Genomic DNA, 24,732 nt, shown 5'->3' on the forward strand with positions numbered 1-24,732 from the left:
TCAGCAATTTCGTTGAGCGTATAATGAATCATCGTAAATTGAATTGATATCGAAACGAAGAACGCGTACTGCAGGGCAACAATATTATTGACCGCTTCGAAGCGAATAAAGCGAAATCTAGAGAACGTTTAACGAAAATAGAATTTGCAGGTTATTTGATAAATGTCCTTGAACGCCAACGTATTGTAAGTCGACGAATTCATGGCGAAGCAGACTACGCGTCTCTCTGGATAAAAACATACAGCTTCGTTTAGAAAAGCAACGGTCAGCTTGAAATCTGAGAGGGACGACCACCTACGTGAGATTTGTGATCGTCGCAAGATGTCACACTTGAAAATGAAGTAAGTTTTATTTTTTTTTACTATTTTTTTACATAACGAATTGCATAGGGGATAATTGCGCGTGTTGCTTCAAATGGTCCACTCTGTATATTACAGTATTAAACGAAACAGACTTTGTTTTCAAGATCAAGATCTTTTCAAAAAATGTTACAAGTGGGTGCCGCGTTAATGTACGCGGTTAACACTAATGTAATTTTAAATAGAACTTACAATTCCTCATAAAACAATAAAGAATAACGTCTGGTTGCGAAAGAACGAGAAGACTTGGCCGAAATGTTGCAAGTACGAAAATATAGCATTCCCATAAAACTGGAAAACTCGTTAACAGAAATGTATTCATTGCATCGGATCGGAATAGAGAAATGAGCGGGCGAGTTCACGTGAATCGCGAAATATCAACATTGAATAACGGTATCGGCGATTATTAATACGATAGCATTTACGGGGCCAGCCACCCTCGATTCGTTGAAATATTCATCGTCGCATACATTACGGAACATTACGACGGAAACCCCCGTTCGCTAAATAATTCATTATCTTATAATATTCGTACCGAGCATGTAGGTACATACAGTCAGCCGTAAAAGTCTACGTACATCCCTCAGATAAGAGATATTATAATAAAAACGTCAGCTTTATGAACTTTGTCGATACGTTAAGACACGTATTATTTAAATCTAACACAATTTATTCAGTTTCGCATTTATTAAGAAAAAAGAAATGAAACAATATAAAATAGGTTTGATACTATATTAATAGCTTGTACATCTTCCTCAACGTAAGTATCAATTACGTTCTACTATCTTGTTGGCGTTGAAAAAATTACAAATTTTTGTAATTTCTGATGTACGATAATTCTATCCCAAGATGTTTGTCAATTAAATGCTTCAATTTTTCTAGTTCAAAAATATTGATAATAATTGCATTGATATGCAAGTATAAATAATTTTGTGATAAAGTGCGTTTTTTTGTTTCTTTGTCAAATCAGATACACAAAATACAATAGGCGTAGACTTTCGCGGCTGACTGTATATCGCATTAACCGTCGCGTTTACAGGCCAATGTTTATTCAAACCTCGTCCCGAATAGCGGCACGGATCCGCGTTCCCGCTTTCACGGGGAAGAAACAATCCGCCATTCTCTTTTGTGCGACGAACGCGCGCGTATTTCCGCGATATGGATCGATCAGAGCGCATCAATCCCATTGCGCGGCTTCGATAAATTCCACAGATATAGAACGCTTCAAAATTACAACGATGTTTAAAATCGCACAGCTTATGGATGATAAAAATCAGAGATGATAAGGAATACTAAGAGGAATATATTATGAGTTGGCAACTAAGTGATTGCGTATTTTGTCATTAGGTGGTATTGACAAAATCCGCAATCACTTAGTTGCCAACCCAATAATATCACAATAATTCTTTCGATGTCACTAGACATCTTAGAATTATAGCTCACTCGTACACGCAAGTTAAAAGATTTTGAAGGAAAAATTCTAGATATATTAGGTTGTCCGGAAAGTTTCTTTCGTTTCATAAGATGATAATAGATGAACAAGAATTTCTGTTTTATATTATTTCATTGAATTAGGTAAAATCCATTTCGTTATATTTCTACTATTATGTTCGTGCATAATTCAATAAACTAATATAAAACAAAAAAGCATTGTGCGTCTATTATTTCCTTATAAAACGAAAGAAACATTTCAGACAACCTATATTGCAGCTATATTTCGCTGTACATTAAAAATGTGATGCTTCAAAATGTTCAAGTTTATAACAGCTGACATGGATCAACCTATCTTGGATCGATATTTTATGATGGTTCTTTCTCATCAGGTTTCAAACTAAAAGATTGTAAAGATAAATACGGAACAAAGAAAGAAAATCATATATGGCGCAATCTCGACAACAAGGTTAACTCGAAATTCTTTATAAAAATTTCACGGAAATCATTGGCGTATAACAAGTTACCAGAGTTTAAAACCTTTTATTATCGAAACACGAACATTTTCTACTTAAGCGGCTAGTATTTTTGTAACATCCTGTAGTTCTAGAATATTTTCCTTTTTGTCGACCGCGTCAAGGTGGATAAATGGAAGGTGGTGGCGAGGAACGATCGGAGACGCAGCGTTTCCGTATTATTTACAGTGAAGGAGGGTTCGTTGCACCGCGCTTGAATCACGTATCCGTCGCGCCTGTGTTCGATGCATGATATTTACCGTGATCCGATGAGATTGTCTCCGGCAATATAACTCTCGTTAAAGATTCACCACGTCTCGCCGAAATTGCTATCTTTAATCGGTTTTGAAATGTTCTCGCGGTGCAACGATATCGATCGATCCAGAGACGAACGCTCAGCGTCCACGAACAATATGAAATTAATGCCCGCGAAAATAATGCAGCAGTTGCTTGCTGTCGCCTCTCGTTCCCTCGATTTATGCGATTCCTCCCTGCATTCTTTATTTCGTGTCGTAGAATGAACAATGACATTTTTATTATTGTATGCGGTGGATTTATTCACTTTGAATGAATGTTGAATCACGAAGGAATTCATTTGTAACTGCTTTACTTTTTCATTACACGCATTTCCTCAATCATAGTCTGAATTATACGTACGATAAAGATTTATTAAAAATCAAAGTTGAATAATCCTTTGTATACTTTATATATGTATATCGTATATACGATTTCAGAAATATACATATGTTATAAATAAAAGATAACGATTGACGCGTAATAAAGCGAAAATAAATGATAAAACGTAATTACGAGTTCTTAAACGAATTTCCGAGGTCCATTAATTTTCTACGAGCTAGATCAAACTTTTTCTATTTAAAATTCAAGCAAACGAAAGCAAACGGATAAATATATAACGGTATTAATATTACAAACGCTATCTATATATATATATACATTAGTTTTGAAAATTATTCTTAAGAAAATAATTTCAAATTGATTGTTCCAAAGTTCCGTCTAGGAACGAGCGATTTACTTGCACGCAGCTGGATAATTGTAGAGTAATTGAGGGAGGTCAAACGTTGCTCACTCGAAAATTTCAGATTGCTCGCGTTTCGAGAACAAGTAAGAGACCGATGAAAATTGCTTCCAGAATCGATCCGCAAAGTATTTGTGTTTCCTGCCGGAACAAACGGTAACCTTCGCAGCCGAACCTTCAAATGGTCTAATTAAACGCCGCAAACGGTTCTCTTCGCCAGGAATTCCACGGCTAAAAGGGAACGGAAATGAACAAACATCGATACAAACATCTGGGACCGAAGTAAACTGCCACTATTTAAATAATGATCTTTAGCGTGCAACAAATACTTCAAATATCATATAATTCAGGATCTGATTCCTTTCTGAAAGAAATTATGTTTTAGTCTACGTCTTCCTTTCGATTTACTCTGTCTTCATTGTAGATCCGACTTATTTCCTTTCGATTTATCTTGTACTGATGTTCGTGAAAGATCCAAGAGAGAATATAAAATGTCAAATTGAAAATTTCTCTCGGAAAGAAATTATATTTTATTCTACGTTCTCATTTCGATTTGTTCTTCGCTGATAAATGTCTGTGCAAGCTTTAGAAATAAAGTAGGTTTATTTAAACAATTATATTTTGATGCGTATATATCAAATACATCAGAATCACTTCTCTTCCCCTAAAATTATATTTTATTCCATGTACTACTTTTACTTTGTTTTACATCAAAGTCAGAATGTAACGAAAATAATTCTTACCTCGAGATCATCATGATATTCGTCGAGACAAATGTGTTAAATCAACCATTCGATCTTATACGTATTCCACGTTTACCTATCAACGCTTTTAACTATGAATCTTCAACTTAAAATTTCCTCTGCCGTTTACAATTTCGTTTTATTCGTCTCTCTACTTCCTTTTTTCGTCGTATCGCGTAAATAAATGGCCCTTTGAAAAAACGGTGAGACTCGTTTCTTTTGTAAACGTGACGAAATAAAAGTCGCTTCCCATGGTCCCTGGCCGTTTGTTCCGAGCAAAATATTCGCGGCTACTCGTTGCACCAACCTGGAGTGCATATGAAATTCAATGAAATATTTATGCGTTCGAGAAAACAGCCTCTGACCCGAGAATATGTTCACGGTGCTGGCATTCTAATTCAAAGGAGATACCCGACCATCTGAAAACGCGATAATTTAAGGAAATAGACTTGGAAACGTACCATCAAACATGAGCTAGACATCCCTAACCACACGTGTTACATATGTACAATATTAAGTTATAAATTATAAATTATTCTGATTGTAATTTTTCCATCTTCTCCTTACTTATATACGTACTTACCTAAGCACGTGTATAGATAAAGGATTGTTTTATAATAAAATATTATAACATTGTACATCTACTACATGTACTACAGGATGTTGTAGTAAATCATTGTGCACACATTTTTGCACTTTTCCACACATGTATATTATATTCCACATTTTTCCAGTCACAGTAATAATATCCTATTATTAATATAAATATTCTATAACAATTGAATTGTAATTAATCAGCATGAACGGAGGCATTTTTTAAATACTGGATATTCATTTAAATCAAATAACTAATCTACGTGAACGCAACGTCGATCGTTTCCGCTAAAAGTGTATCTGGATTTATCGACTAACAATAAGCTGATTGCTTACGCTGAACGCATATATGGGTTCATTGTTCGCAGAGTGTTAATATAGAAAACCCATTTAATCTCCGATTAATATTGTACACATACTACATGTTATACCATAAATGCGATCAATAATTTAGATTAGTATTGAATTAGATTATTGTTGGTTAATTTCCACTTTATCCTCTCTGAAAGTCGATGAAAACGCAAATAACGTATCGACGATTTCTATTTTTCTTCCTATTGTCTATTCGTTCCTATTACTTTAGTAGTAACTACTGCGCGAAACAGACGAAGAGAAAAGAATCCATTAAGTCATAAGTATCTGCCTTGAAAGCTAGTACAAATGCAAATAACGTGTCACCGATTAGAAGTTTATCAACTCGACGAGATCATTAGCGAAGGTGACGCGTATCAAGCCGCGTTCTTCGTTCCATCGCCCCACCCGCTGGTTCCTCATCGGTGCTCGCATAATTATCTCTAATTACACGTCTCGCCGACAATTTTCGCCAAAGCTGCTCGCTTTCCCTTTCTCCTTGCCCTCTGTTTAATAATCGTGAATTACAAGTAATAAATTAAAGCCCCGCTTAATTACGGGCTCGCGTGTCATAGCGCGACCATACCTGTGACCTGTGTATTCTGTATGCAACAATTTCCGCGCGTGTAGCTGCGGAAACGTGGAGCGTGCGAGCAAGACGGAAGGAGACCGCTGCTTGTGCAGACACAGAGAGCGGAAATAGAGAAAATGAAAGAGGACGAAGTAGGAGAAAGAAGATAGGGAAACCAGGCGAGTTCCGTGTAAAAGGGGGCGACGAAATAAAGCGTGCACGGGTTACGTTGAAACGTTGTTTGCGCGGGTTTTTTTCATCCTGCAGGATTAATGCGTAAACCGAGTAGCTCGGAAAGAAAAGGTGGACCGTCCAGGTGACAAATCGCCGTTACCCTCGACGTTCATTCAACGGGACGCGCCTTTTTCCCTTTTGGGATTGCTCGAAGAAATCGTGTGCGTATATTAACGAGAATGACGTAGTGTTCGGTTTAAGTAAAAAAATTGGAGTGGACAAAAGCTGGAAGCGAGGGAATGTTATTCGCTGATAATAGGAAACGATAGTTCTAAATCTAAAGCGTTTCAGATTTCACGATGGTACAATGCATATAATTAGGTGCAAGGATTTTTGATGATTTAATTGAAATAGATGCTTGTTTGTATATTTCGGATCTATTTTTGTTTAACATGTTACGTATTTTTTGAATGTGTATTAAAATATTCCTATTTACAGTTACTATAAAGAGTATTTATACATCATCGTATTATTATAACGTTACGTACGTTAGTACAATTAAACTTTGTAACATGTAGTAGCATTTTCGTACGAGTACAAAAATTTAATGTTGCGAAAATGAAATGTAGAAGCCGATAAACAGAACTCGTCGTTGTCATTGCTAAGAAGATCGTTACTACGGAACAGTTCTATTAATTCGTACCAATCGAGCGAAAAAGTGAAGAGATTCTATGGACTTGGTAGATTTGCATGCCATAGTTATATGATACTATAATAAAGAATAACCGTAAAACAATTGCCTTTTACAATGTAATATATACAGGATGGTTGGTAACTGGTGGTACAAGCGGAAAGGGGGTGATTCTACGCGAAAAGAGAAGTCGGAAATATAGAATAAAAGGTTTTCGTTTGAGGGTTTGTTTTCGAGAAAATCGACTTTGAATTTTCGCTTGGTACGCGTGCACTTTATCACGTCTCGTTATAACGGATCTCACTGTAGATCGTTGTCTCGATGGAAAAATAAAAAAAAAAATTAAAAAAAAATTTTTATTCTATATTTTCGACTTCTTTTTTCGCGTAGAATCACCCCCTTTCCGCTTGTACCACCAGTTACCAACCACCCTGTATATTTATATCCTCTTTTTAGAATTTGTAATACACAGTTGGGAATGTAAGTATCGCAGAAAGGAGATTCTTGTCGACGATATAAATAACTCGATTGATCTTAATCCTTTACGGTCCAAATCGCAATAAGCGTTTGGTCCATGTTATCAAAGGTGTATACAGAGAGCGATCTATTTTAATCTATCAATCCTTCTACTTTGAGAATTACATGTTGTAATAGAGGATACTCGATCGTAATATCAGTGAATATCAATTGAAATATTTCTGTGAATAATTCGCTACAAATGTCAGAGACTCCGAGCGAAACCGACGTACGTAATTCGATATATTACGAAGGCGAAAAATTAATAAGCCAATACAGAGAGTTAATTTCATTTTCCTGCGATAATTCGCTGCGTTCGTATGCTCGCGTGTTCGCAACCATTGCAAATCGAATCATCATTCTTCTCATCGGTTGGTACGCTGTACCAACTATTTGTATTCCCAGTAGACGTAAACTACAACGTATCACGCCTTGCAGTTTCACAATCGTAATTCCACGTTTTTAATCTCGGCCTCCATGCCAGCCGGATCTTTATCATATCCTGCATTTGCTCGGCTCCGTTTCTACGCCGGCACGTTGCAATTATCGTAGCCGGCTGCTTGGTCAGGTACAACCATAATCTTCCGCTTTTTATCGGAGACGTCTCTACGAGCACGAGCAGGATAGGACGATTCTCAACTAGGTTTAGCTCATGCGCAGCTTATTTGATATATGTACGTTTATGCATATTTATGCGCCTTTCTCACTCGTCGAATTTCGTGAGAAATAGTCCTTACGATGACGTTGTTACAAACATGCTTGCAAGCATTCGACTTTTTCTCTCCTCTATCGCGTGTACGGTGCACACTTTTTTCGTGTCCTGTTTGTTCTTCGATTTTTACGGTTCAGCCTGTGACATAATTTTCATGCATAATTTTCCGATTGATTACGAATACGTAGTTTATTTTCCCTTTTTGTCGGGTAACATGTGAACAGAACAATTCATCATCTGGCGATCGTTCTTATTCGCTGATAGCGTTTTATCGGAATGAGCTGATTTTTTATTTCTGAAATGTTTTGAAAATAGTTTTCAAGTATATCAGCTGCGATACTTTAACCGTGCAGAGTAGAAGAAAATATTTCGGGTAAATGTTAGTAGATTTGGATGATGATTATCCAAAGAACAGTAAAATTAATATATTTTATTTAAAAAGATATTTACAGATCTGTCGCGGAAAAGACTAAGATCCCTAAAAGGAAAGATTGCGTCTCTTTCCCCATTCTTCAGACACGCTTTCTCGCACAATTTCCGTTGCGTATATCGTTGCAATTGGCTGGATGCGGAAAAATGGAGGTTTCTTCCTCGAAGGACGATGAAACGCACGAACGGGACTGAACTTTTTAAGCGAACGTAGAACAAAGGAAATATCGTTCAACTTTCAGTGACTTAGATCTCAATGCAGGTGCAATCATGTATTCACGAGATGTCTTTTATTGCGTGTGAATCGATTCTGTTGTTCAATCAGGTAAAGGCCTGTTCGTTCTACGTTTCCTCTCGACTGTAATCGTATTCTCCACTTTGTCTTACGACATCAAAGAGCAAGAAGGAGGAGCTAAGGAAATTACCGATGATTGTTCATTGGTAGTCGTTGGATAATTTGCGCAAGTTACTACCTTTTCGATAGACTGTTACGAGTTTTCTGAAGTTCCTTCATCAGTGAATAATATTCTGTTATTGAGCGTTTGACGATATCTTAGGAAGTTTCTCCTTTTTAATTGTTATTATAATTAATCCTTTAAGACGTAATATTTTTTTTAGCGTATGAAGTAGATTGTTTTTTTCTTTAATTATTAATAATAGAAACATGACAATACAACACAGATGGCTGTATAAAGAAGATAGAATGTACTAACATTTGAGATTAACTTTACTAAAAATAAATATATTTATCATTTAGTTTATTAATAACTTAGCAAAAGTACGATGTCGTACATTAGATATAGTTATAGTAATTAAATAACAGCTATGGAAGCTAGTGATGAAAATGATAAGATTAATTTCCTCTTTTAAATGAACGCTCTTTAAACCGTACCATTCCATTTGGTTATATCTACCATTCAACTACTTCGTCATTCATAAATTCTGCATCCATTCATGAATACATCTTCGTTCATAAAAGCTTCAATCTTGAATATTTTATTGCACAAAATTCGTTCATAAACACAGCCAGAGCTTCCGATTCCAATCAATTTTTCATACGCTCCTTCAAAAAATAGAGGTAACCTTAAAATCTTTCGAATCCCATCACTTTCGGACTGAATATGTGTATATTGAAGAATCCAATCCTTTTCTATCTTCTATCATCTCGGAGTTTGTCCCAGTCGCGCGGGACATCCTATACTCTGTTCCAACTATACATTGTTTCGCCATTTCGAGCCTGAAAACATGTTTCGCCCTTATCTTCGAGTTCCATTTTTCACTACCTCATCGATCACCCGCGTAGGAAAGTAACCGAGTTTCGAATTTTCTGTGGACAAAGTAGCAACGTTATTGGGTATGTTCTTTGAGCGGAAACTTGCAAAAATTCCGTTCATACGAAAAATCTGTGTTTTCTTATACATTTTATTTCTTTTCGCTCTTAATATGGAACGATGGTCATCGTAGTGGCGTTGAAAAGAGAACATTCTGATACTGTCCATAAGAAAGTGGCTCACTAGCCACTAATAACTGTCGGCTGACTGTAAATTGAACAGCGTCCACGTCTATTTACTCAATCAAAATGTATTCGTTCTTGACAGAGTAGAGTGTTTCGCGGACATTTTATAATAGCAATAATCACAAAAATTGGTTTCTGAATATTCACGAAAAATCCACTGTCACTCATTTTTTCTATTACTACGTCAGTTTAATTCGCTGCATACATCGGTAGATCGGTCGATTTATTTTCTGACAATATCCCTTGCGTGGGGCTTGGACTTTCGATAGCTAGATACAGCATAGCACATCGTGAAGTAAACGACCAAGACGACGACGCTGGCGACGACGAAGCAGAAGGACTTGCGGTGGAGTTCCACGAAGAAACTTTAATTTCTTACAAGTTCGCAAAAGTCTTCCCAGCCACGGCGCCGTTCTTACCACCTGCCTGGGGAAAATGCAGACGAAACCGAAAAGTTTCAGCGAGCCCGCGCATATATATAAACGCACAGGACAGGATGTTTCATTATCCGAACACTGCTGGAAGTGGTTCATTGTTTTAAATATCGAAATATTGATCAGGAACGATAGAGTTTTTAATTGATTAGAAAGTGCTTCAGGTGTGAAGTGCTATATTTTCAAGAAGTTGGCATCGTTATGACGTCTAAGGTGGTATCTACCTGTCATTCTTATAAAATAAACATGTTATTATAATTTCAACCTGTTTATAAAGATATTCTGTCTTTCAACAATCTTTCACATTCGAAAGACATAATTCACAAATTAGCGAATGCACAATATCCAGTCCAGTTTAACATACACAAATTTAAATTTGTATAAAAGAAGATTTGTCTCAGCCGGAATTGTCCTTCCAACATTTATGTTACAAACACGATCATCGTAAACCTTGCTTATCGCATTCTGCTAAGTAGGAGATTCAGTTCAATTGCAGCATTCAACAAGAATGGAAGAACCTATACGTTGCGCGTGTATCGGGTCGGAACGAAGAAAGGGGTTGGACGAAGAATTAGCGAGGAGGGGGTGGAAAAAGCAAGATTGGAAAGAAACAGAACGGGGCAAGAAGGGAGGAAAGATGGTCGCTTAACGGGAAGTTCCTGACAAAGGGGTCTCTTTGTTGCTAATCTTTCGGAACGTGCTCCCCTTCTACCTGTTTTGTTAAATCCCGGCGCTTTCTCTGGCGCGGCCGTGAACGTGTATTTACGATTTTATCGAGCTGGATGAACAGAGGAGCATCGCGTAATCCCGTAAGCAACGTAGTATTTCCATGGAACCAACGTAGTTTTTCCGTGGAACACCACGCGACCGGTAATTGCGCGTGGATGTTCACTCCCGCTGTTCAGCTCTTCCAGATTGAATATATAATTGAATATATAATTGAATATATAATTGAATAACTGCGATTCGTACTTTCTGTTCAAATAATGTGTTTCAAATAATGTGATTCACGCTGCAAAGCAATCGATGAGATTTGTAAAAAAAAACGTATAAATTTATAAATTTGGGTATTTGGAAAATATGGTATCACATATACTTTTAAATAATGATAAATATACTATATGTGTACAAAAAATCATTCAAGTATCCAAAAATTTATCCTGGTATACTTGTAAAATTTTTGCAAAGAATTATGAACTTTGAGGAACTGCCTGAAACATGGGCCCGTGGAATGTAGTATTTTCTCATCGAAAAGTATACTTAAATAATGGTAAATATACGTACTGCATATACTTTATGTATGTATAATATATGCACTAATATATGTACAAAAATCAATTGAAATATCCACACAAATACCGCGGTATATTTATAAAATTATGAAAAGTTATGAGGAATTTTCTAAAAAATGGGCCTATAGAATGTAGTATTTATAATGAAATGGTGGGACTATTTCATGAAATTTGTATTTATTTTGTAAATATAAAAGAACAAATTTCCTTCAGAAACATTACACTTACTAATCCAAGCATAAAATGCACTAAGCAGATTATGCTTTTTTCCAAAGATTACTTCCAACCTCCTCAAGAAGAAGAAACAAGAAAGCTCCTCAACTTGCGTTACTGGCAAGTATCGATCAAAAGTATCCAGACACTGCTTTATTATTAAAATCCTGTGTTTTAAATAATTTGTATAGTATTCTAGACTAATGAGCGTATGGATGGCTGGCTTATTTAATATTAACACGTCACTCACGGGTTTTTAGATCATTAAAATTTACGATTTGTGTGTGTGTGTGTGTGTGTGTGTATGTTAATTTTATAGGAAAAAGACACGTACTGCTTTCAATCACGAATTTGCTATAAACTTATATAAATATCACAGTGACAATTAACATGTATTATTACGAATCAATCAAGCTGTTACCTCCTCTTAGTTTTTGTGTATCACGTATAATTCATCCAAACCTTTTCACACAAAATAAAAAAATGTAAAAAATTGCAATTCCAAAAAATAAACAAGACAAGAAAACAACCATTGTTACAAGGCTCGTTAAACTGGAAATCGATTCGATACAGTGCGCAATGTTCAAATTTTCCTTTACTCTTTCGCTCTGAAAAAGAGAACAGTGATGAAACTGGCTAGACAACGGGTGTTACGTCTATAACTTTGTCGCCGTGTTTCCTGCGAAAGCGTCTACAAGCGGAATTTTTGATACTTAAAGGGCGTACGAAGGGCTTTATGCTAATGGAACGACGCGAACGTAACGTCCGGACGCGGGTGTAAATGCACGCTATCTTGTTGCCGACAAGACTCGCAAGAATAGGATGCTAACGCCATCAATGAGCGCGACAGAGACCAAGCAAGTCGAAAAAGGGTGATGATGGAACGAAAGGAGCGCGCTGGCGAAATGAAACGAATCGGTAACAGAGACGTTTACGATGTTGCATGGAAAAGCAAACCGCGTAGGAGGCTATTATACGAGCAACCGGAAAAAGCGAAACGATTAAGAAGAAAATGAGGCGTCGCATCGTGAGAAACGCGAACGAAATGAGTCGAATGGCGAAAGAAGACGACGCGGAGGATGTCCACTGTTTACGAGAGAAAGAACATCGGAGCGAGAAAAATGGAACAACCACTGGCCGGGGGGAGAAGGATAAAGAAGCGACAGGAACGCGCGATAGAGAAAGACACAATGACGAACGCCTGGTGTGATGTTACAAAACTCGAAGAAATAAAGGAAGCGACGAAACCAGGTGAAGACTCGAGCACGAAATACAGATTCAAAGAGAATTCGTACGAACCGTCTAGAACTTCGATTGTTTGATTTGATTTTTCGAAGCGTGAATTCATGGTGGAATGATCTCGAAGGTAGACGCTTGGACTTGTAAGTAGATGTATCTTTCTTCGTGAATACTGTGTATGTTTTGAATCAAGTGGATTTTCCGTTATCGTCCCTTTTCTGTTTGAATATTTTCTGTGGAACGAATCTTTCGCTCAGAGCTAAGGAAATACGGAGAATAGGTTAAGGTTAAGGCAACGTATATGCAATCTTATTTCCAAGATATCTCACTTTGAAATATTCCTATCCGATGTAGCCTAAAGTAAGAAATTCTACGTTTGTGAATGATCATGGGACCAAATAATTGTTCGATATTCAGTTAAGATCCAATTCTTGTGTTTGATAAAATTCAAGCGACTCGGAGACAAGTTGAATGCTGCTCGCACGTGCAGAAACGGGAACCCTAGAAAGAGAAAGAGCTATGGAAGTTTGAGTGCGAGCGAGCGAGACGGAAAGTGGGGAGTGGTGGGGATGTGCGCGTCGTGTGGCAGGGGACGCGTGGCAACACGCTCGCCGCAGCATCCGCGTGAAGTCAGTCGGCTGTCGGATCTCGTGCCGTGCAGGTCGTCTAGAAGGTTTTCGTGGTTCGTGTTCGGTCGCAAAAGAGCACGCTACGAACCGCGTGGTTATCAATCGAAGTTTCTCATGTGCTTTGTTCAGTGTTACTCAATGTTGCCACTCGTCACCGTTGCCTGAACGTTTCATCGAAGGTTTCAAGAAACGAAGAACGGTGAATTGGAATACTTGGATAAGCTGTGCAACGTGACAGACAGGAGTATCGTCGGATAAGAAGACTACCGGTGAGTCAGCATCTCAATTTTATATGCTGTCATTAAAGCGTATAACAAATTTCGATATGAAATACGAAATCGGCTGAGTCTTTTCGCGTCGGATAATCAAATTCTCGGTTCATTTTACCTTTCGTCGTAGTGTCGTTTGTGCGAAATCGAATGCAAGGACATTTTGATCGTGCTCTTCAAGGGAAGCGTAAAGTGCAGTAGGAAGGATAGGTTAACCGTGCCTAGTTTCGACTTTCGAGTCGGTTGACGGACGAGCGAGTCACGAACGAGGGCATGAAGTCACGAGTTCTTCTCTGCCGGCTGAAAGAGGACCGAACGAGCGTAAAGCTGCGATCGAACGTAACATGTGTGTCACAGGCGTATATATACTACACTGAAACTTCGAGACAGGGAGACAGTAGACGATATGCAACTAAGTAGGTGGAGATCTGACGAGAGTAGGATATGCACTGCCAACCATAAGTATTAGAACACTTAATCGTTATATTTATTGAAAAATCCTAACAGACTTCCCTTTATTCAATATTTTATGGTATAAGACACATATGTTTCCGGTGAATTAACAGGTTTGTAATAAAATATAAAACAAATAGAAAGCATTCAATTTACATTAACATCGTAAAGTGTCTAAATATTACGGCAGCAGTATGTTGAAAAAATCGCAATATTTGTTTTCTCTATTAAGTACGAGCGAGATACAGACCTGTGCCACATTTGTTTACGTACTCCATATCAAACACTCGCCCCCTTAAAGTCGATTCTAAGAACCAGTAACGATAACGTGTCAGTTATTTAAGAGGTTCAGCGTCGCGTTGTTTTCGCCTGACATTCCACTCAAACCACATATACTCCGATGATGCACTCGTTTCACGTGCTCTGAAAGCATCCGTGCCTCACTAATATGGAGATATTAAGAGTAGTAAAACCGTGTTCTTTGCACCTGGTATCTTGTTAAAATCCACATTGCAGACGTTTACCCCTGTGACACGCGCGCGTTTTGAGTTCAAAGAAATATCCGATGCTTCGTCGAATCCATGGCGAAGTATGACTTAATAAACGCGACAGTGACAGCCGGCATTGCAATTGCGTTGTGTCACTGGTCGCGTCATACCAGATACGTCCCACGTATTTCAACGTTCGTCGTCACTGGCTCCCTCGTTGCACAGTGATATAACGCGCAGCGTTCAACAGGGACCGAAACACGCCGTTGCACTTTGTCTCCTCTGTGTGCATGCTTGCGCCGTGTTTTTATGCAGTTCCGGTGACGCGTCTTAAAATATGGAGTTACAGCGCGTTACGGTAGGGCCGGATGATGTATTTTTGGAGTCGCCGGCTCGTTCGTCGTACGAAAACCTTCGTGTAAACACGTTTTTACTTGGAATTTTTCGGAACGTATTTATCGTACGTAACCGTGCTTCGTGAACACGCATAAATTCCTGGAGACCCCACGTCGTTTTACACAAAACAGCCGACAGTTTAGATGTGCGTATTCTTGTTAGTATTTTAAGGGAATTAGGTCCAAATTTTGGTACTTGGACTTTTTAGTGTTTCAGTTTTTCGATTACTAAAATCGTTCAAGTTTTTAAATGGTAGATAATTAATAATAACTTAAACTGCGCGTGTTTTTGGTTAGCATTGTAGTGGAGAAAATCGAGTCGCAACATTTAAGCTTTGACTTTTTAGTATTTCAACTTTTCGGTTATAAAATTATTCGATTTTTATTCGAACCATTTCCAATTATTTTTATTCTCCGATTTTTTTGCTATTCGTGTATTCCAGTTTCCAGTTGCTCGACTTTATCGTTGTTCGAGTTTATCCATTTATCAACGTTTCGATGCTTTCAATTACTTCGATTCGACGATCGCGCGATACGCCGAATTTTCTAATCTTTCGATCTCTTACTTCCTTTACCAATCAATTCCTCCGGTTCTCAGCCCCCTTCTTCGATTCTGTTCTTATTCAGCTCATCGAAGAACCTCCGAACTTCCCATCCACTTTTTCGAGTCCTCGAACGCCCCTCGAAACTTGTGAAATAGTTGGCGCGCGAAATTTATATCCATCCAGCTCGGTCGGTAATTAGATTCTTATATCACGAGAAGTTTTTGACCAGACGTCATCCTATTAAGTTCGTCGAAACGTTTCTCGTTCCTCGTGTCGTTGACACTCACGAATGATTGAAGAATCTACTACTTTTCTCTCCTTTTCCTTTCCTTCTGCTCTCTTTCTTCCTTTCTGCTCTTTTCTTTCCTTCCTTTTTCCTAGTCTCCAACTTTGACTGTACATGCATTGTTCGCTTTATTTTCACCTTCCTTATTTTTATAAGAACGATAACGTCTCGTGTTAGGTTTTTTTTTCAAAATAGTTCCTAGTCACGGGACTTTCATGTTTCGTTATCCGGCATTTTTTTGCCCCAGTTCGCTTTGATGTTGCATTACGATTGTTCCCTCGAGAAGTTAGAAACTCGCTACGCCAGAGAAAAGTGCGATTTCCGCGTGACGATTGTGAATGTTAGTCGCTTGAGTCGTTCACGTTTACGACACTTCTTAGCCCTGTTCACCCTCTTGAATGTTCTGAGCACGAACTTATTCTCTGTCGGTCATGTGTGATTTAGTTCATTATCATTAGAGCCCGGACATTTATGGACATTTATATTTTCACGAATATAACTCAAAAAGTCAAAACAAGATTGGCATCCTGTGTATTCTTGGCCAGATTTGCCATAAATGTATAGAAATATGCAGTCTAACTATCATTAAGAACGTAACATTTCGCATACTATGCACAATGGTTTTTTCTTCCTACGATATTTTTTTTCTCTGAAAATTCTAAACAGTTTGTGATCATTAACATCGAGACTACCCATGACGCAGTACTGAGAATGGTTCAAATTATAGCATTTGTTAAACCGATATTAATGAAATAATTTGTTTGAACATTAGATTCTATATGAATCGTTAATTTTGATGCTTTCGCGGAACGAACTGATAATAAAAGAACGTTATTTTTGTAAATAAAAGAAGAGGAAGAGCTTTTGGTTGGTAAATGTAACACGTGTAGCTCGGTATACATGTATATAGGAAAATCAAAGGTCTGCAGGTGGAGTTGTTTGGAGGAAACTGATACTTTGGGAAAAGTTGCGTTTTGGGGTAACGCGTTTAGCTAGTTTACGCGAGTCTACAGCGTAACTTGCACTGAAATCAAAGTTTTGCAACTGCAGAACCTGCGCAGCGATGGAAGATAATTCTAAAAGTCCTGGTAAAATGCAGTTGAACTGTACTTCAAAGGATAGTGATAGAATATCGGATTTCTTTATCGTGAGATTGATTCGATGACCTCGATTCGAAGCTTCTTTGTGAAATTTTTAGACCCTCCTATCTTTGTCTCTTCCTTTGGTTCTCGGATTTCACTTTGTAACTTCCAAGCGTCGTTGTCTCGAGACGTTACATTCTCAGATATTGTACTCAGTTCTGCCGATCTTTTTCTAAACGTTCCGAACTCTATTCTTCGAGATCTCCGTTCTTCGTTGTATAAAATTTGGATTTCTTCGTTTCTTCGATAACAAATTTTCAATTGCCGTCATGATCGACCCGAATCTAAGATTTTATATTTCAGATCTACCATCTCATCCACGCGATATCCACCAAACTTCGTATCGATCGGCCACTGATAACGTATGGTGACACAGCCATGTTTTCCACCATTCTTCGATTCTTTAAATTCTTTTCGAAACGAAAATCAAACGATAAGCATTGGGGGCACTTTGAAAAAAGCTTGGAGAAAAGGCGAGTTGAACGTTCGAGCAATATCGTCCGAGTTAGAATCTTTGAAACGATAAAGATAAATCGCGTCAGGGGGCAAAGGGGACACGGTGGCTATTGGACGATCCGTTTCCAGGGCATCTCACGATGCTTGCATACGGTTACGTCACTGCTCGGAGAAATGTCGACCCACGCGGGTCTGCTATCGCTGTCGCTTCGCCACGTTCATTGTATTTAAAGCTGTGCGTCGGCTTTTACGGGGTCGAATTGCGCCATCGGACAGCGTCGTTGCTTCTCCAATTTATGACTCGTAAATTTCGTTAGATAGCGCTCGAAATCTTCGCACACAGCGAAGAGTCGCACACAGTCAATAGGTGGTACTGACAAAATCCGCAATCGCTTAGTTGCCAACCCAATACTTCGCCGACTACTTTTTACTTCCTCTTTGAGGAGACTGTAATGTTGACGATTCTGTTAATGTCGTAGCTGGAAAGCGCGGAATTTTATGCAAATTCGTATCTTTAATGGAACGAAACTTAAACATAAACCTGTTTTATACGCAAAGTACCGTAACAATCACTATAGTTTGGATATTTGATATATTTCTGTATATCATTCGCATTCTGTGTATTTCTTCACCGTTAAAGGGTAACTGCAACGTAAACTTTATATGTTTTAGCTGCAATAGATTGAAATATATTAGGTTGTACGAAAAGTTTCTTTCGTTTTATAAGGAAATAATAAACGCTTAATGTATTTTGTTTTATATTAGTTTATTGCATTATGCACGAACATAATTGTTTTATCGACCAGTGGCGGGGAGACGTGATCGCGAGGAAGCGCGTCAACGGGAGTCGTAAATTCCCGTTACGACTAGAATAATCGATGCCACGAACAGATCGATCCCCTATTTCGATTAGGATAATAGAGGTGGTTTTAATGAGTAGCACTTGAGTAACTGTTCAAAGATGTTATATATTTCCAACAACTTGTAGACACGAAGATTACGCTCGTTGCGTATATATATGTTAATTAATATATGTTGACTGAGTTAAAGTAGTGAACCTAGTGCAGAGTTGTCGACTGATCTGTAGTCGTAGATTCAGTCTAGATATGTTGACTGATCTGTAGTCGTAGATCGAATCTAGAGACAATGACTGATCTATAGGCGGAGGTGGAGTCTAGAGATGTGGTGACTGTTCTGTAGTCCATGAACCAGTGAAGTCCAGTAACGATTTTGTCGCTAAGGAAAACTCTTGTTCGGTGGAGAATCGCCCCATCACTGATCGCTTGCGGGTGGAATCTCGGGAAACATGGGAAAACCCACGTTTCCCTAATTTTTATCTTGTCGGTAATTCAAGAAGCCTCGTTTTATGGCCGTTCCTTAGGATTATTGCGACTCGCTTAATTATATGTGCACAGCTCATGGACGCCTCGACCGCAGGGAGTTACCGGACGTAACAATAATAATAAAAATATAATGAAATAGATCATACCTAATTCAATGAAATAATATAAAACAGAAATTGCTGTTCATCTATTATCATGTTATGAAGCAAAAGAAACTTTTCGGACAACCTAATACTACGTCATAATATATATATGTCGGAGATGAAAGGAAAACCGGAGCCTTCCCTTTGCAATTTTGAGGAAGCCTTCTAATGCTTTAGCCTAGATTTTATCATAACTGTAATTAAGCAATTGTCATTTGTAATTGTTTGATATTTGTGAAAGCGAAAGTGGGTTCGAGGTGACAACTGGTCGCTGAACGTAGCCACGGTCACGGGATAAACGTTTTGCCTGACGAAGGTGTGGATCGGTTGTATTGTTCTCCCTAGAAATCACATAGAATTGTACTTTAGAGATGTCGATATAATGGGACACACGTTGTATTAGAAATCAATCTCCAGACAGAAACTGCCTAGTAACGGCGTTTGGATCTTTCTCGATGTTTCCAAAGAGTATACAACAAACTTTTGACAGAAATTGCCTAGCAACAACGATTGGAATCTTCTCGATGTCTCCAGCGAGCATATAACAAACAAATGCAGTCGTATAGCGAAAAAGATTTTCATCAGATATTCATTCGTGTGATCGCCTTGGAAAGTGATACATCGAGCAATTTACCGAGTGTCTCAGCAATCGTATTTTTGTGTTTAAAATTATTCTACGCATAGTAAAGAGTTATCCCGTTGACCGTGGATTCGTTTGAATCCCGGAACGTTGTTAATAGCGTTAATTAAATTCATTATTCGTAAAACCTATCAATCGTTAATCTCATTATTCGTTAAATTCATTATTCGTAAGACATATTATTCGTTCCTCTTATTGTTCGTTAAACTTATTATTCTTTAATCTAATTATTAATTAAACTTATCGTTTGTTAATCTTATCATTTATTAAACTCATTATTCATAATATTTTGTAAAATCTTGTTTATTCGCGTAAATATATTCTCTGTTTTGTAAAACAATGGCTAATTCAAACGAAGAATCATTACGCGCCTTAAATCCTAATGATAACCCGACATATATATTAGTTTAAAAAATGTGCGCGTTGTTGAAATTCTTTTTGTGCGTAGAATTTGTCTTATTTGAATCATTGTAAAAAATGTAATAGCGACGAGAAATGTATGGAAGAAACATTATGGGTGCTGGAATATTTCTTCGCTTTCCTGGAGAAGGATAAACGTGGACAACGGTTGCGTTTGTTATGAAATGTCCAATGTGAATCGTTGTTGGTACTTTTGGTTGTATCGATGTTTCAAATTTGAATTAGATTTGCGAACTTCTGTTTCGTCTCGGTTTTTTCGAGAAATTTCCCTAAGGATTTGGGGAATAAGGTGGCATGAATTCAGAGATAGGATCGGTCTATCTATCATCCTTGCTTTTATCTTTGCCCCTATAACTTCGTCTTTCGCGACTATTGCTCCTTGGAGGGTATGTCCGTAGGAAGTGTAGTTGTCTGCTTTAGATTATTCCTAGCGTACGCGTTATGGGGATGCCTGCTATGGAGATAAACAAATGTGGCTTGACTTATGGCGACAATATCTGAAAAAGTATAATACACAAATCTTCTCGGTGTATCTGCAAAACGATATATTTTTCAGAACTTGTATGATGGTGAAAATTTGTCAGGATAGAAAGATCTAGCTCAAGATTAAACAGATTTGCATCCAGTGTTGAATTTATAATTTTCAACTTCGTAGCTTCGGTAGCTCTAATTTCTTGGCAAGGTATTTCGACGAAAAACCGACGTTAACAATTTTACACAAAAACAGAGAGAATTGGGAAGTAGAACATCAAGCGTTTAAACACAAAATATCTTATGTAAAGCTTGAAAATCAAACGAGCAAAGGATAGCGATATAATGCGCTTGACATTTATAGTCGCTAATTTTATACAGCGTACGTTAATCATTAAAAATAAATTTTTTCGCCTCATAATATCTTACTACAGCTCTAACAAGAAAATAAGATCATCCTAGGTTTTTCCATTTGATATTTTCCAGTTAAATTATATTTTATCAAAAGTAGCTGAGTTCATAAACTGCTAACTGCACACCCACTGCCTACATCGAAATCATGTCAAATAGATTTAAGCAATCTCCAGAGTACGCCACGCGTTCAATTATATCCCCGACCAATAGTCAACACAACGCCAAATCGTCGCCATATAACAATTACCCAACTCTCACCCTATTCACCCAGCTAAAGGCCAATTACCACAACTTCAATCCTCGCTGTATGCACCATAAGAGCGGCCTGCTACTTTTCCCGGGGAACGAAGATGTCGCTTAGCGTACGACAATTCAAACTTTGGCTCCTATCGTACGATAAAAAGAGAAACAGGATAACTTCCATCCTCCGTAAGTATTCCGGCTTTTCGCGAGCGGCTGCCACGTTTCTCATAATCGTAAACACAGCCACGTTGGAAAGCGAACTTCTCCCGTAGCATCAGTCCTGATAACGCGTTTAAGCTCGGCTTAATCCGGATTGTTATTTCTTTCGCCGGTTATTGCGGAAGTGAGCCACGCCAGAAGTTACTCTGTTCTACGCCTCGACGTAACTGGCAAATGCAGCCTGTAACGTTGGCTTCTGGTTTACCGTGCAGGTTTACGAAGACTCCGGTTGAAAATTGTAAAGGGTGCGTTTTTATTGCTCGCGTTACTTTGCTACGCCCGAGGGCAGAGTTTAACGACTTCGTTTAGGAAGCATTGGACGGTATGTAAGGGTTGATAAGTTGTTGATCTTTGTTTCATAACTTGTATTAAAGGAAATGGCTGGTTGTTTTTGGAACGAAACAAGCGATGGAAAGAGCTATAGTTGGTTTTAAGTACATTTTAGGATAGGAATATTGTAATCAAAATTATATTACTTCTGAGATGAATAAAGATTGTTTTGAATGACTTTGATATTATTATCATTATGTCATTGTAGCATTTAAAATCTGACACTTAAAAACTTGTAAGTCGAAGTATGATGAGAATAAGAATTGCCGGTTGATATTCACAATTAAAAGTCAGAGCGTTAAGGGTTAATCAATTTTCATAAGAATCATTCGTCTTAAGACGAGTATCCACGATATTTTTCTTCCTCTTAACTACATCTGCCTTGAAACATTTATACGAATATTAAGATGCTGACCCTCGATGAATCACTCTGTACAATATCCAAATTATTTACTTTTTCACTCCGTAGGTAGGTAACGTAACTTTTGAAACCGTGGCCACTAATTTCTGTAGTATCCTATATAAATCTTAAAACACTTTTGTTGAATCACCCTGTACAATATTCAAATTAACAATTCAAATCGATATAACTAACGTTTACTGTACCAACACTCACTTTTGTACCGTTCTGTACTTACGTATATTTCATTGTACAAATACCTCTTGTAGCCACTGTACACTATACATTTCAACTGCAAGCAGAATAGACTTCTCTATTTCGATCATTCATTTTTTGGCCACTCTGTATCCATATACATACATTCCACTATCACCATCTATCTTTCCGGAAAAATACTCCACGAGATTGCTACCATCGTTTCATCTACAATACTACCACGCATACTACAGTTTCATACAACATACCGACAGTTGGCAGAATTCCGGATTATCAGGGAGATGTTTAACCTTGAACGATATGCTAGCGCCAGAATTACGCGAACCACCATCTCCAGATAATGGAGAAGATCGCAACGTCGACGCATCTTCTCCATTGTGGTCCACGCAATTCGAAGAAGCAAGTCTTCGCGTTACGGCGATTCTCGCGCTTTTAGATAAGGCGAAGCGCTCTTGCGGATCTGAGAAACGTTTGTGCGCTGTTCTATAATATAACCTCTGGCGAAATTCTTACCACTTCCCATTCAGAAATAATAGGATACTCGTGCAAAATCTCGCAGATTTCACGTTTTGTTTTCGGCTATCTCGGATATTAGAAGCGTTTGAAAGTTGCAAATCGCGCGTTGAAGAATTCATGATACGAACGTCTGAACAACTATTTTACGTTTCGAGATTTTTGAATATCTTCGCCAGTTTGATCGTTCAGTTCGTTAAAATTTGTCGGAATTTTCTCTTTTCAACTACGTTGGATCTTAAGGGCCATTGAGAATTCGAAATCGCGTGTCAGAGGGAATGAAATACAGAAATGTAGAAATTTCTCGATATTTTCAGATTTTCAATTTACTTATGAATTTTGTCAATTTATTTAAAATTCTGTTGAATTTATTGCGCGTGCTACTTCGATATTCACGATTCCAGAGATCGATTCGTTCGAGTAAACACACGATTCTCGCGTCGTTTACGAGCAGCGTGAGAATTTAATTTCGCCATGTATTGTTTAAAAAAACAGAGCCGTAAGTTATTTTTACAGCATAACTGACCAATTATATATGTTCTTCGGCTGCGTGGTTCTAAAAACGACGTTCATTAATTCAATGAAATCGTAACATGAATTGCGATGGAAATTGTTGCCAGTTACGTGAATAGGACACGAAACTGTAACGAACCTTGCGAACGCAATTGAGGCGAATGATATATCAGAACATTAATTCACCACGTTTGATCAACGATATTTCTCCTCTTTACTCTTCAGAATGTATTATTCTTTCGCTGTAACCTTCTCAAGTCGATTTCTTAAGCGTTTAATAATTAGAACTTCTGTTAAAGCAAAAATGATGCGTGTATGTACGAACAGGCTGAACGGTTTCAATCTACGAATGCAAATTAATCGTACACTATGCCTTGTATAAGAAAAGTAATTTAGATAAGAAGCGAATGTAAGTTAAGCAGTTTCTTATAGATGGGCGCGTAATGGTCATACGAAGGTAACATACGTCTTCCTAAATAGAATTGTATATTTTTAAATGTAAAATGTAATTACCATACAGCTCTACCGTGCAGCTCGTTATTCTCTACAAAACTGTATTAACCTATTTATATCGAAAAACCATTAGTTTGGCAGATATTTTAACTTCAATCTGTCGAGCTTAGCGTATGAAGCGCAAGAAAAGGCGCAAAGCGGTATTCCTCTCTTTACATTGTCTTCGTTTTGACAAATTAATGTTAAAATCCAAACTAATTTCCGATAGAAATAAGTTAATACTTTTTTTTGTAGAAAATGCCCAGTTGTATCGATTAATGTTACAAAATATATAGAGTGTCACTTAAGGAACTCAAAGTCACTTTGACATTTCTAGAAATGTAAGATATAAAAGAGCATAATTGTATCCATCTCTTGCACGAGTGTCTTGAAATGTAACGTAATTCGTTTAAAATCTTTTTCGATAAAAGAAAAGATCGATAGCGAATTATTTTAGATGGTACTTCTTGTTGGTCCATCCTGTATAAGAATATCACATTCTTCGGCATCAGAAGTTACAAAATAATAAAGCCGAGACAGTCAATTTGCGAGGGCATCGCCAATTAAACGGTCGTCGAATTATCGAGGTAAAGCGGCGTTCTAACGCGTAACAGGCCAACACCGAATTAATTAACAACGTCGTGAAAATTCATTTGCGTGGAATTGCCCGATCGTAACGAGGCAGCCTTCATCCCGCTCTAATGATACTCGCGATCGAACTTTCAAACCCCTTTCGCCCCCTTCGTTTTCTCTTTCATCGGGCGTCGTTAAGGGTCGCGTTGGTTCCGTTGAAACGAATTTCAAGACCGCGACAGAGAGAACGTTCCACGTGCCCACTAGACTCGATTCGTAACGCCATCATGGACGATTGTTTGCCAGCACGGCGAAACCCCTTC

At 37.9% G+C, this 24,732-nt stretch overlaps 1 protein-coding gene across 11 annotated transcripts in view; it reads left to right on the forward strand.

Moving 5' to 3' along the window:
* The window catches only part of LOC126871347 (prolyl 4-hydroxylase subunit alpha-1), a 378,752-nt gene that overhangs the window by 141,266 nt on the left and 212,754 nt on the right, over window positions 1-24,732 (forward strand). For 3 of the 11 annotated variants that reach the window (XM_050630042.1, XM_050630045.1, XM_050630047.1), the window contains exon 1: window positions 13,426-13,714. The exons of 5 other annotated variants lie outside the window; for them this stretch is intronic. The gene's annotated coding sequence lies outside the window, so the exon portion shown is untranslated. Of the gene's footprint in view, window positions 1-13,425; window positions 13,715-24,732 lie in introns of those variants that run through there. 3 more of the 11 variants (XM_050630041.1, XM_050630039.1, XM_050630043.1) reach the window with 1 other exon arrangement.

Source organism: Bombus huntii, chromosome 11 (assembly GCF_024542735.1).
Source record: "Bombus huntii isolate Logan2020A chromosome 11, iyBomHunt1.1, whole genome shotgun sequence".
NCBI classification, from domain to species: Eukaryota; Metazoa; Arthropoda; class Insecta; order Hymenoptera; family Apidae; genus Bombus; species Bombus huntii.